The sequence below is a fragment of the Panthera pardus genome, unplaced genomic scaffold (genome assembly GCF_024362965.1).
Source record: "Panthera pardus isolate Hobbes unplaced genomic scaffold, ASM2436296v1 HiC_scaffold_27, whole genome shotgun sequence".
Classification (NCBI taxonomy): Eukaryota; Metazoa; Chordata; class Mammalia; order Carnivora; family Felidae; genus Panthera; species Panthera pardus.
The window spans coordinates 30,758,547-30,773,213 of NW_026526843.1; the positions used below are offsets into that span (position 1 = coordinate 30,758,547).

General features: G+C 42.5%; 1 non-coding gene across 1 annotated transcript; it reads right to left on the reverse strand.

Annotated features, from left to right (window-relative positions):
* Nucleotides 1–255: 255 nt before the first annotated feature.
* On the reverse strand, nucleotides 256–329 carry TRNAK-CUU (transfer RNA lysine (anticodon CUU)). The gene has a single exon. It is a non-coding gene; the product is annotated as a tRNA-Lys (tRNA).
* Nucleotides 330–14,667: the final 14,338 nt, after the last annotated feature.

Here is a 14,667-nt window from a genome sequence, read left to right on the forward strand (position 1 = left end):
TCTCACGGTCTGTGAGTTCGAGTCCCGCGTCGGGCTCTGTGTTGACAGCTCAGAGCCTGGAGCCTGTTTCGGATTCTGTGTCTCCCTCTCTCTCTGCTCCTCCCCTGTTCATGCTCTGTCTCTCTCTGTCTCAAAAATAAATGTTAAAAAAAAAAATTAAAAAAAAAATAAAAATAAAAATAAAAAAATGGTTAAGAGGGTAAATTTTATAGTATGTGCTTTTTATCGCGATTAATTTTTCTAACATCGACTCCGTGCCCAACGTGGGGCTTGAACTCAACGACCCTGAGATCAAGAGTCACATGCTCTACCGACTGAGCCAGCCAGGCGCCCCTCACAAGTTTTTAATTTAAAAAATGGTTAATTTTATGTTATATGGAATTCAGCTAAATTAAAAAAAATAGCACAACAAAAAGGGGGGGGGATGGTAGACGGAACAAGATTAGCAAAAAGCCAGTAACGGTTGAAGCTGGGTGATGGGTACATGAGGATTCTGTATACGTACTATTCTTTCTGCTTTTGTGTACGTTGTAGATAAAATTTTCCAGAATGGAACACAGAGGGGGGCGCCTGGGTGACTCAGTCAGCTGACCATCCGACTGGTGATTTCGGCTCAGGTCACCATCTCAGGGTTCGTGGGATCCAGACCCACATCGTGGGGCACCATGCAGACAGTATGGTGCCTGCTCTGGGTTCTCTCTCTCCCTCCCTCTCTTTCCCTCCCCTGCTCATGCTGTCTCTCTCTCTCAAAATAAATAAGCATTTTAAATAATGGTTCTTTAGAAATAAATACATAGATAAACAAACAAATAAGCAAAATAGAGGAAGCATTTTGGTAAAATGGTAGCAGTAAAATACATACTGTCTATTTCCAGACATTTCCTTGGTCTAAAAGTTTAAAGTTAATTATACACTGGTAAACTGCTAGTATGTGCTAGTTTGGAGTGAACAATGGCATAAATAAGTAAGTAAGTAAGTAAGTAAGGAAATAAGTAACTGACAAGGAAGCCAGAGAGTGTTGGGAACAATGATGTCTAAGGGAACATATTCCTATAGTTGTTCTTATGATGTGATAATCTGCCTTTTAAAATGGCGTGCTGTGCCCAGGAACTACTGAAAGCTTGTAAAAGATCACCAGGAGAATGGAAACATGATAGTCAGGGAACTAATGCATAGGAGGCATTTACCACCTAAACGTCACACTGAAATTCATTGTCCTCCCCAGTGACTGCAGTTTCTGTGACATTCAGAAATACTTATTAAATGCATGCACCATCAGGGCCTCCCTACTGAGCAATTCTAGAGAAGGCCAATCACATGCTAGACTATTCGAATGGCTCCCTGCCACCACCCCCGCGCCCCCCCCCCCCCGAGAAGTGTGGGGACAGTCTATTTAGCAAGTGGCCTTGTGCTGGATAAACTCATCCTCCTCGCTCCCCAGGGATACTTGGGTGGAGAGAAAAGTTACGAACAAGCAAATAAATAAACAAAATAAACCAAAACCAGACGCTTACCGGCCTCATAAGGCCTGAATCTCACAAAAACGAGTGTAAACAGTTAGAGCCTTTGATTTCTTTGATTATCTAGAGTGAAATAATAATGGTTTCTGAAACCGCTGAATTAAAGAGTAGCTGTATGTTGTCGAGCGAGGTGTTTGTGTTCCTCTCTCTTCCCCAATGAATCTATTCAGAATGGTTCCTTCAGAATAAGCTACAGTGAAAAAATATATATATATGAGGTGATGGTTACATGTATATACAGATATATTAATATATATATAACAAGTGTGCTTTATTATTTATAAATGTAGCTTAATAAAGTTGAACGTGTGTATATATATATATATATATACACACAAAATATATTTATATACTATATATGTGTGTATAAACACTATATATATATATACACTATATACATAGATGATAGATGATAGATAGAGGATAGGTAGAGATAGAAATAGATATTCGTGTGTGTGTGTGTGTGTGTGTGAATGTTGGCATGCCTGAAGGCTCAGTCTTTGGACTTCTTTAGCTACTCTTGCATCCCTTGATGATCTGTCTTGTTTTTTTCAATGTTTATTTATTTATTTTGAGAGAGGCAGAGAGTGATCAGGGGAGGGGCAGAGAGAGAGAGAGAGAGAGAGAGAGAGAGAGAATCTCAAGCAGGCTCCTCACTGTCAACACAGAGCCCAGCCGAAAGATCAGGACTTGAGCTGAAATGAAGAATCACATGCTTAACCAGCTGAGCCACCCAGGCACCCCTCCTTGGTGGTCTATCTTATCCAGTGTTCATGACTTTATATTCCATCTGTACCAGCACTGTCCGATAGAAATATAATGTGAGCCTCATATATCATTTAAACTCGATTAGCCAAGGGGCACCTGGCTAGCTCAGGCAGTAGAGCATATGACTCCTGATCGCGGGGTTGTAAGTTCGAGCCCCACATTGGTATAGGGATTACGTAAAAATAAAATCTTTAGGGGCGCCTGGGTGGCTCAGTTGGTCAAGCATCCAACTCTTGACTCAGTCATGATTTCACGGCTCGTGAGTTGCAGCCTCACGTCGGGCTCTGTGCGGACAGCTCAGAGCCTGGAGCCTGCTTCGGATTCTGCGCGGCCCTCTCTCTCTGCCCCTTCCCTGCTCACACTCTCTCTCTCTCTTAAAAATAAATAAATGTTTTTCAAAAGTTTAAAAAAATCTTCTACTAGACATGATCAAACAGTTAAAAAAAAACCACAACAGGTGAAAATAATTTTCTTTAAGATTTTTTTTAAAAGTAAGCTAGCTCTACCCCCAGCGTGGATCTTAAACTCACAACCCCGAGATCGAGAGTCACATGCTCTACCGACTGAGCCAGGGAAGCGCCCCACGATGCATTTTCTTTAACCCAATACAGGTTGTGCCCACTACGTTAGAGGAGAACATTGCCCTAAGTGAGATTTGTCATAAGCCAAAATGGCATAAAGCAAAGAAGCAATTACCATTAATTTATACGGAAAAAGGTTTGAGTGTTCCCAGACCTCAAAACAACCCGTCTTGGGCTTTTCTGATACCGTAGGACACATTTTGCTAATGGATGCACAAAATAAGTGGAGACTGAGCACAGATTCTCACAGACACAGCTCAAAGCTACGGCTGCTGAGATGCCGAGATGCCGAGCGCTTTCCCAGGGCAGGGGCTTGGTGGGGCCACTCTCACGGTTTGGGGTGCACTGCCCCGATAACAGCTCACTGCCAAGCAAACGCAGTTTTCACCCTTTTTGCCTTGTCTGGTAAAAGTGAAAATCCTTGGACTTCTTTCAGTTAGCGAAAGCAGGTCCCAACGCAGGTTTTTAGTAAAAGCCAAGCGGCGGGACGCGACCTTTTGAAAGGCAAGGGAAAGCCGTCCATCCAAAATGCAATTTCAACGTGTGATTAATATGAAGTAAATATTCGTGAGATATTTTACTTTCGTTTTTTTCTGCTGCTTGGGATCCTCTCTCTCTCTCTCTCTCTGTCTCTCTCTCTCTCTGCCCCTCCCGACTTGCACCGTCTCTGCGTCTCTCAAAATAAAGAAATAAACTTAAAAAAAAAACACAACAAATCTAGTGTGTGTTTTACACTTAACGGCCCCTCTCAGTTCGGATTGGCCAGGTTCCAAGTGTTCAATGGCCACGTGTGCAGATCTGTAACCTGACAGCTTCCAAATTTACTTCCCCAGCTCAGGTCTCCCCCCCGAACTACAAGGCATCCAAGTGTCTCCTCAACCACCCTACCTGGACTTAGTATGGGCATCTTCTCCCCAAAACATTTCAAAGGCTTACACACCTCTGTTAACGGCAGCTCCATTTTTCCTGTTGTTCACACCCCAAACCTACTCCCTTTCTCTTACATGGCTCCAACCTGGTGGCTTCAAATCCTGGTGGCTCTACCTTCCAATTACCGGGCCATTTCTCACCACCGTGACTGCCCATACGCCGGTCCAAAGCACCATCATCTCCTACTAGGGGATGCGTCAGCTTCCTGAATGGTCTCCTCGCTGGTAGCCTTGGCTCCTTCAGATTGTTCACACCCCAGCAGCCAGGATGGCCCTGTTACGGTTGACCCTCGAGCGGCGCGGAGGAGAGGGGAGCCAACCCCCACAAAGTTGAAAATCCATGTGACCTTTGACTCCCCCAAAACTTAACTACCAATGGCCTACTGTTGACTACAAGCCTGACGGACGGCATAAAGGGTCGATTAACACACATGCTGTATGTTGTATGTATTACGTACTGTGTTCTTACAAAGAAGTAAGCCACAGAAAAGGAAATGTTGGGGCGCCCAGGTGGCTCAGTTGGTTGAAGCTCCAACTCTTGATTTCGGCTCAGGTCATGATCTCCTGGTTTGTGGCTTCGAGCCCCAAGCTGGGCTCCTCGCTGACAGTGCAGAGACTGCTTGGAATTCTCTCTCTCTCTCTCTCTCTCAAAAAAATATCTACCCCCAAAACCAAGAGCACACTGTATACACTGTATTTTAGCCAACTTGACAGTAAATTATATTTAAAAAGTAAAAATAAATAAATAAAATGCAATACAATTGCACCCACCTCCACCCCCAGATTCCTTCTTTTTTCCCCTTCCCTGTTTCATATTCTCCCTGAAGTACTTATTACCTACATCTTTTGTTTGTCTCTCCCCCGTAGATTATAAGCTCTGTGCGAGCAGGGGCGCCTGGGTGGCTCAGTATGTTAAGTGTCTGACTTCAGCTCAGGTCATGATCTTGCGGTCTGTGGGTTTGAGCCCCATGTCAGGATCTGTGCTGACAGCTCAGAGCCTGGAGCCTGCTTCAGTTTCTGTGTCTCCCTCTTTCTCTGCCCCTCCCCTGCTCATGCTCTGTCTCTCTCTCTCTCTGAAAGATAGATGAACATTAACATTTTTAAAAAAATTTTTTAAAGAATCAGACGCTTAACTGACTGAGCTATCCAGGTACCCCATATATATTTTTTCAGATTTTTAATTTTTTTTCAACGTTTTTTATTTATTTTTGGGACAGAGAGAGACAGAGCATGAACGGGGGAGGGGCAGAGAGAGAGGGAGACACAGAATCGGAAACAGGCTCCAGGCTCCGAGCCATCAGCCCAGAGCCTGACGCGGGGCTCGAACTCACGGACCGCGAGATCGTGACCTGGCTGAAGTCGGACGCTTAACCGACTGCGCCACCCAGGCGCCCCTTTTTCAGATTTTTAAAAAGTAATCTCTACACCCAACGTGGGGCTCAAACTTACAACCCCGAGATCAAGAGTTGCACGTTGCACCGACTGAGCCAGCCAAGCATCACACACTGTTCTTGTTTTTAAACAAGATTTAAAAATTCTTTTTATTTAAGATTTTTTTAATTAAAAAAAATCTTTTTGAGGGAGAGAGAGGGGCTGCAAGTGAGCAAGGGGCAGAGAGACTATCCCAGGAAGGGCAGAGGGAGAGAGAGAGAAAGAGAAGCGGGGCTCACCCAAAGTGGGGCTCATGCTTTCCCAAAGCGGGGCGCGAGCTCACCCAGTGTGGTACTCGAACTCACGAACCGTAAGATCGTGACCCGAGCCAAAGTCAAATGCTTAACAACCAAGCCACTCAGGTGCCCTAATGTAAACATTTTTGAACATTGACTTTTATGTCACATTTTATAACAAAACTTAATAAAAATCTCTGGGCTTAATATATTGTGTTTTTCATAAATTAAAAATAAAGGCACCTGGTCGGCTCAGTCGGTAGAGCATGTAACTCTTGATCTCAGGGTTGTGAGTTTGAGCCCCATGTCGGATGTGGAGATCAAATTTTTTAAGAGAGAGAGAGAGAGAGAGAGAGGCAGAGAGAGAAAGGGACGGAAGATCCAAAGTGGGCTCTGTGCTGCCAGTGGTGAGCCGTACGTGGGGCTCAAACCCACAAACCTTGAGATCATGACCAGAGCCAAAGCCGGAGGCTCAACCGACTGAGCCACCCAGGCATCTCTAGTGTGGAGATTACTTTTAAAAAATAATAGAGTCAAGGGGCACCTGGGTGGCTCAGTCAGTTAAGCCTCTGACTTAACTCCAGAGTTAAGTTTTGGCTCCAGTCATGATCTCATCGTTCATGGGTTCCAGCCCCGTGCTGGGCTCTGTGCTGATAGTGTGGAGCCTGCTTGGGACTCTCTCTCTCTCTCTCTCTCTCTCTCTCTCCCCCTCCCCTGCTTGCTCTGTATCCCTCTTTGTCAAAATAAATAAACATTTTTTAAAATTTTTATTTATTTATTTATTTAAATGTTTTAATTTATGGGGCGCCTGGGTGGCTCAGTCGGTTGAGCGGCCGACTTCAGCTCAGGTCACGATCTCGCGGTCCGTGAGTTCGAGCCCCGCGTCGGGCTCTGGGCTGATGGCTCAGAGCCTGGAGCCTGCTTCCGATTCTGTGTCTCCCTCTCTCTCTGCCCCTCCCCCGTTCATGCTCTGTCTCTCTCTGTCTCAAAAATAAATAAAACGTTAAAAAAAAAAATTTTTTTTTTAAATGTTTTAATTTATTTTTGAGAGAGAGACAGAGCTCTAGCAGGGCAGGGGCAAAGAGAGAGAGAGAGAGAGAGAAGGAGACACAGAATCCAAAGCAGGCTCTGGGCTCCGAGCTGTCAGCACAGAGCCTGACGTAGGGCTCGAACCCACAAACTGTGAGATCATGATCTGAGCCAAAGTCAGATGCTCAACCGACCGAGCCACCCGGGCGCCCCATCATTAAATAAAATAATAATGATGATAATAATAATAAAATCTTTAAAAAGAAATAAAATAAAAATAATTTAATCTTCTAAGTATGCTACCATTGGTATTTTGGCATCTTATACAATTTCTAAAGCCTGTGAATCAAATCACAATCTTTTCTTGAAGCAATCAATTTTCCAGAAAACATGTTTGGTTTTTGGCTGTCTACTTTAATTCAAATGGGCATTATGTCTTGAGCTCCTGGTGGAGTTCTGGTCACATATGATAATTTTAAGAGTGTCCCTTGGTCACATACATGTGGGCAATGCTGTTCGGTCTATTACCTTGTAGAAACTACTCTGTCTCCTTGGCCCTTTACTTAATTTTCTAGACTTCCGCCAGCTTGATGACTTATTCTGGTTATTTGCCCTTCTCCCGATTTGTTAACGTAGGCAAGCCCGAATCTCTCCATACCAAGTGCTTTGCCATTGTATTGCTTTTCCCCTAGTAGTTAGGGAGCGATTTTCAATTTTTCCTCTGAGAGAATATATTTTTTGTATCTAATCCTTGATGGTTATTGACTTTGGCTTCATGTTTCTCTCGAAATGGCTGAAAATGTCTACTGAGTCAGTATATTTTTAAGTCTTTGTCCTCCTCGGAGTGCTCCATGTGAAAAGCTTTGTGAAATCTTCTTTTTTTTTTTTAAGTTTATTTATTTAAGTCATCTCTACAACCAACGTAGGGCTTGAACCCACGGCCCCGAGATCGAGCGTTTCATCCTCTTCCAACCAAGTCAGCCAGGGGCCCCCTGGAATTTTCTTTTTCCGCAATTGTGACTGGTAGTTCATTTGAAATTTCGGGGCTGGGATCAATCTAAATGTTCAATTCTTTCCTCATATCCTCTTTGCACTAGCAAAAAATTACGGATATATAACATGCATACCTATCGTTATGTATATATCAAATGTGTACCTATGTTTGTACATATTTGTTCACTGTGGCAGATTCTGAATAGTCTGTTAATTAGTATGGTGAATGATGAAAATATATTCCATTATGCACACGTATGGTTATGGTCTGAATGTTTGTGTCCCCCCCCCACCAGATTCTTATGTTGAAATCCTAATGTTCAGCGTGATGGTATTAGAAAGTGGGGCTTTTGGGGATTGGTTAGGTCATGAGAGCAGAGCCCTCATGAGTGGAATTAGTGTCCTTTCTAAAATTTTTTTGTTGTATTTTATTTTATTTTTAGAGAGAGAGTGCGAGTGGGGGAGGGGCAGAGGGCAAAAGAGAGAGAGAGAATCTTAAGCAGGTTCCATGCTCAATATGGAGCCTGACACTGGGCTCGATCTCACAACCCTGGGATCATGACCTGAGCCAAAATCAAGAGTCAGATGCTCAACCGACTGAGCCACCCAGGCGCCCCGGGATTAGTGTTCTTATAAAAGAGACCCCACAAACCTCCATAGTCCCTTCTTCCACGTGAGGACACAATGAGAAGTCTGCATTCCAGGAGAGGGCCTTCACCCAACCATGCTGGCTGGCACCTTGAACTCAGACTTCTAGTCCCCGGAACCGTGAGCAATGAATTTCTTTTGTTTATGAGCCTGTGGTATTTTGTCACAGCAAAAAAAAAAAAAAAAGAAAAAGAGAAAAAAAAGAGACACATGCACACACATAGGTAAATATACATATATTCGTACACACATGCATATGTGTGAATATTATGTATGTGTATACATAGAGTTGGTGTATATATTTCCCATGCGAGTTTGTCTACTTTCACTACATGTGTACTTATCCATAAACAATATATAGTACCTCCCCTCCATTCCATTGCCTATTTTCTAGAATGAATCGGCTACCACTGCCTCTCCTGCCTTTGACACTTGTTCCTCAGCTGCCTGCCACCTGGTCTCTCATCACTGCCTGACACAATCTTCTTGCCTGCGAGTGTTCACCATGTTCAGCAACCTTTCCCCAGTCCTCACTGCCTGGCTCAGCACTGTGTCTTGCTCTTTTCCTCGGGAGTCTCTTCTCTGTGAGGGGCTTATATGAAAGCAAGCAAGCAAGAGGGAAGGAAGGAAGGAGAAAGAAAGAAAGAAAGAAAGAAAGAAAGAAAGAAAGAAAGAAAGAACAAAAGAAAGAAAGAAAAGAAAAGAAGGAAGGAGAAAGAAGAAAGAAAGAAAGAAAAGAAAGAAGGAAGGAGAAAGAAGAAAGAAAGAAAGAAAAGAAAAGAAGGAAGGAAGGAGAAAGAAGAAAGAAAGAAAGAAGAAAGAAAGAAAAGAAAGGAAGGGAGAAAGAAAAGAAAGAAAGCAAGAAAGCAAGCAAGAAAGAAAGAAGGGAGGGAAGGAAGGAAAGAAGGAAGGAAGGAGAAAGAAAGAAAGAAAGAAAGAAAGAAAGAAAGAAAAGAAGGAAGGAGAAAGAAGAAAGAAAGAAAGAAAGAAAGAAAGAAAGAAAGAAAGAAAAGAAGGAAGGAGAAAGAAGAAAGAAAGAAAGAAAGAAAGAAAGAAAGAAAGAAAGAAAAGAAGGAAGGAAGGAGAAAGAAGAAAGAAAGAAAGAAAGAAAGAAAGAAAGAAAGAAAGAAAAGAAGGAAGGAAGGAGAAAGAAGAAAGAAAGAAAGAAAGAAAGAAAGAAAGAAAGAAAGAAAAGAAAAGAAGGAAGGAAGGAGAAAGAAGAAAGAAAGAAAGAAAGAAGAAAGAAATGAAAGAAGGAAGGGAGAAAGAAAAGAAAGCAAGAAAGCAAGCAAGAAAGAAAGAAGGGAAGGAAGGAAGGAGAAAGAAAGAAAGAAAGAAAGAAAGAAAGAAGGAGGGAAGAGGGAGGGAAGGAAGGAGAAAGAAAGAAAGAAGGAAAGAAAAGAAAAGAAGGAAGAAGAAAGAAAGAAAAAGGAAGGAAGGAAAAAAGGAAGGAAGGAGGGACGAAAAAGAAAACAAAGGCTCGTGTGACCTGGTCCCGGTGACGTGAAAGAGTGGGCCTCAGGGCCAGTGTCCTGCTTTGCCACTCCCTGTACACAGGCCAGTTTCCTGTCCCGACCTCTGGCTTCTCACATCCTAATGTGTGTTTCTTAGCTGGATGTTCTGTTTCTTTAAGCTGACCGTGCCCGAAATATACCTCCTTATCTTCTACAAAGCCAGCTTCTCCAGCTTCTCCTTTTCTGTCAATGACATCATCACCAGACACGAAACCTGAGTCATCTTGGACTCCTCTCTTGACTTCAAACCCACATGCACCCAGTCGTGTTGGTTCTTTAAAAAAAAAATGTTTTGGATTTGTGAAATATTTCAAACACGTAAAAAAGGATCAGAAAATAAACGCCTATTTAATCACAGCTCAGACATGACAAATCCTACTATTTTCCAATATGGGCTTCAGAGATTTTCTTTCTCTTTTTTCTTTAAAAGTTTTGTTCCATGGGGCGCCTGGTTGGCTCCGTGGGAAGAGCGTGCCGCTCTTGATCTCGGGGTTGTGAGTTCGAGCCACACGTTGGGTGTAGAGATGACTTAAATAAATACATTTTAAATACATACATAAATAAATAAATAAATAAATAAATAAAATTTTGGTTCCAGTTTTCTTTTCTTTTTTTAAGATTTTAGTTTTGTAAGTAATCTCTACCCTCAACGTGGGGCTCAAACCTACAACCCTGAGGTCAAGAGTCGCATTCTCTACCGAAGGATGTACATGTTTCCTTGTGCACCTGTGTAAAAGTGTCTCTGGAGTTTGGAGAGCCAGGAACATCCTTACCTTTCCCATGAACTAGCGATTTGCGAAAATTCCCTTTTCTCCTTATCCTCATGACTGTTCTTAGCAGACTTCCTTCCGAAAGCATTCACATTCTGTTTTTGTATTTAAGTATTTAGTTATCCCGGGATTTATTTTCGCGCATGGCGTGTTAGTGATGTAACCTTATCAATCTCTTCCATTTGGACAACCGATTTTTCCGGAAGCATTTAATAACGAACAGTCCATCCTGTCTCTCCTCTTATTTATAGCCAGCTCAGTCATGTAGTAAGTTTCCGGATAGGAGAGTCTGTCCTGGTTTCTCTGTTCCATTCCATTGAAACGCTTATCTATCAGGGCGCCTGGGTGGCTCAGTCAGTTAAGCCTCCGACTTCGGCTCAGGTCATGATCTCGCGGTTTGTGGGTTCGAGCCCCGCGTCGGGCTCTGTGCTGACAGCTCAGAGCCTGGAGCCTGCTTCGGATTCCGTGTGTCTCTCTCTCTTGGCCCCCACCCCCACGCATACTCTCTCTGTCTCTCTCTCTCTCAAAAATAAATTAAAAAAAGACAAAAAGAAACTTACCTATCACTGAGCCAATACCACAATATCTTCATTGCTATATCTTTATAATAAGTCGTCAATATCTGGTACAAAAAAATTCACTCGTATTGTTCTTCAGAATGTGCCAAGTTGTTCAAGGGCAAATACCATGCCGGGCTGTCTTAACAAAATATTGAACTTTTAAAGCTTAACAAGACAGAAAAGTCATTTATAAGCTAAAGATCTGTGCTGATTATCTGCTCTGCCAATTGACTGGATAACCATCCCATGTTGTTTTAATCACGTTCTTTCAGTTTTAGATATTTTCATCTGTAGGCTTATATCCACTAAATGATAAAGGCCAGGTTTGTCTTGTTAACTATGAGAGTCCCAGGATCTTGTGTTTTATTCCTGTCAACTCTGCACCCTGCACATAATTAATGCTCAATAAATAATTGTTGGGAAAAAAAGAACGTGTGACTTATTGACACTTTTCTCTTACGTACAGTTGGAGGACCAACTTATCAAATTTCATACACACACACAAACCTGCAGGGATTTCTATTGGAGTATTGAATTTATAGATCAGTTGGGGGAGAATTGATCTCTTTACGACATTGTGTCTCCCCATCACTGAACATGGTGTACTTCTCTTTAGTAATGTCATCTTCTAATTTTCACTAGAAATGTTTTACATGTTTTGTTAAATTTGCCTAACAAAAAAACTAGCTTAATAGCTTTTGTCCTATGATGAGTATGATTTTTTTCTACTTTATTTTTTCAACGTTTTTTTTTTTTGTTTTTTTTTTTTTATTTTTGGGACAGAGAGAGACAGAGCATGAACGGGGGAGGGGCAGAGAGAGAGGGAGACACAGAATCGGAAACAGGCTCCAGGCTCCGAGACATCAGCCCAGAGCCCAACGCGGGGCTCGAACTCACGGACCGCGAGATCGTGACCTGGCTGAAGTCGGACGCTCAACCGACTGCGCCACCCAGGCGCCCCTCTACTTTATTTTTTGATTAGTCATTCTCAGTATATGGAATCCTACTGAATATATATATATATATATATATATATATATTTTTTTTTTTTTTAACAGTACGTTCTAGGTCCAACATGGTGGGGCTTGAACTCACTACACTGAGATCAAGAGTCATATGCTCCACCGACTGAGCCAGCCAGGCGTCCCCATTGGTTAACAATTTAGAGAAAAGTCTATTTATCATCACCCCACTCCATGGACATTCAAGGGTAAAAATAAATAAGTAAAACCATAAAAGTCTAGAAGACAATATAAGTGAATATTTATCTGATCTCTAGAAGGGGAAAATTGTTCTATGTACAGGGGCGAGGAAGTAAGAGATTGATCGTGTAAAACCTCTGTAAATAAAAGGGTCATGAATTAAAAGATTAACAATAAACCAGACACAGGAATATTTAGTATATTTATAGTATACTATTGTATATTTAGTATATTTATTGCATGAAGACCCCAACAGAGAAATGATTTGCACAAGACTGATCTGTTCACAAAGGGGGAGATAAAAATAATGAAGGATTGAAAAGTGGTTCAGCCCCACTAAAAATCCAAGAAAGGTAGGGGCGCCTGGGTGGCTCAGTCGGTGAAGCGTCCGATTTCTGCTCAGGTCATGATCTCACTTTATGGGTTCGAGCCCCCCAGCAGGCTCTGTGCTGACAGCTGGGAGCCTGGAGCCTGCTTCGGATTCTGTGTCTCCCTCTCTCTCTGCCCCTCCCCGACTCATACTCTGTCACTCTCTCAAAAAGAAGTAAACATTAAAAAATTAATTGAAAAAAAAGAAAGGTAAATTAAAGCAGTAATTAAATATCATTTCTTACCTGTAAACTAGCAAACATTTTTTTGAAGTGAGACTGTTGGTGAGTTAGAAATTCCTGTTTATTGTTGGTGCTTCTTTTTATTTATTTATTTTTAAATATTATTATCATTATTATTTAGTTTAGAGAGAGAGTGTGAGCAGGGGAGAGGGGCAAGGAGAGAGAGAGAGTCCTAAACAGGCTCCACAGAGCCCGAATTGGGGCTCAACGTGGGGCTCGATCCCATGACCCTGGGATCGTGACCTGAGGCGAAATCAAGAGTCGGACACTCAACCAAGTGAGGCACCCAGGCTCCCTTCGGTGCTTATCTTAAGTAAAGCGATGGTGATAGTGTGGGGAATGTTTGAAATATTCACTCGTGGCCGCCCATCACCTTTGGAACAGCATTTCTGTTCACGTTACCAGGTTTAGCAAATAGAAACATAAGACACCTGGTTACCTTTGAATTTCAGAGAAACCACAAATAATTTTTAAGCGTAGGTATGTCCCATAAATGTTTGGGATGCACGGATGTTAACTATTATTCATCGCTTCCCTGAAATGTGGACTTAACCAAGTATCCCGTATTTTATCTGGCAGCCTTATTTTCTATATTTGTGGAAATTCCGAGTTTCCAAGCCCTGCGTCAGATTCTCAGGCCCTTGCGCTAGCCTGGAAGCAGGTGACCTCACCCCTGCTTTCGGGAGACTTAGATCTGACAGTGAGGGTGGTAATTAAACCAGACTCTCCATGGAGCTTCTCTTTTTGCTGACATAGATGATGAAAGGAGAGATCCTGCTTTTTCCTGGTGCTGGTGACAGTGTAGGGCAGGGGGGTTTTTTATAGTGAGGTTCAAAGCCCTCGTCTATGTACACCTCCAGAATGTGCCATTTCCTTAGGCCGTGGTATCTTTTTCATCAAGCTTGTTCAGTGACCTGGTTTCAGGCATCGTTTCTGGCAGTTTAGACTTGATTATCCAGTCCTGCCAACAATTCTGTGAAAAACTCCATATTCCTTAGTCAACTCCTTTCCTGCTTAACCTTCCAGAGTCAGCTTCTATTGCTTGTGATTAAGAATCCTGACTGATCGGGGCGTCTGGCTGGCTGAGGCGGTGGAGGGAGCGACTCTTGATCTCAGGGGTGTGGGGTTCTAGCCCCACGTTCGGTGGGGAGATTATTTAAAAATAAAATCTTGGGGCGCCTGGGTGGCTCAGTCCGTTAAGCATCCAACTCTTGATTTCTGCTCAGGTCATGATCGTAGGGTCATGGGATCAAGCCCCTAGTGAGTCTCCATGCTGACTGTGGAGCCTGCTTATAATTCTCTCTCTCCTTCTGCCCCTCTCCCCTGCTAGTACTCTCTCTCTCTCTCTCTCTCTCTGTCTCTCAAAAAATAAATAAATAAACTTTAAAAAATGTGCATAGTGAGTCCCCATTCTAAAACATTTACCTAAGTGTGCACTCTGTAATGGGGACAAAAATTTGTGCACAAAGGTGTTCATCTAAGTATTATTTAGAAAATTGAGGGACGCCTGGGTGGCTCAGTCAGTTAAGCATCTGACTTCAGCTCAGGTCATGATCTTGTGGTTCATGGCTTCGACTTTTGCGTCAGACTCCATGCTGACGGCGATTGGAGCCTGGAGCCTGTGTCAGATTCTGTGTCTCCCTCTCTCTCTGCCCCTCCCCCGCTTGCTCTTTCTCTCTCTCTCTCTCTCTCTCAAAAATAAACATTAAAAAAAAAGAAAATTGAAAAACTGGAAACAGTCTAAACCTCTAACATCTAATTCTAGGAATCAGGACTCTGTTCTAGAAATCATTAAATGGAATCATTAGGAGAATATTTAAGGACACAAAAAATGCTGTAATATTAAGGGACAAAATGAAGATAAAAATTTACATA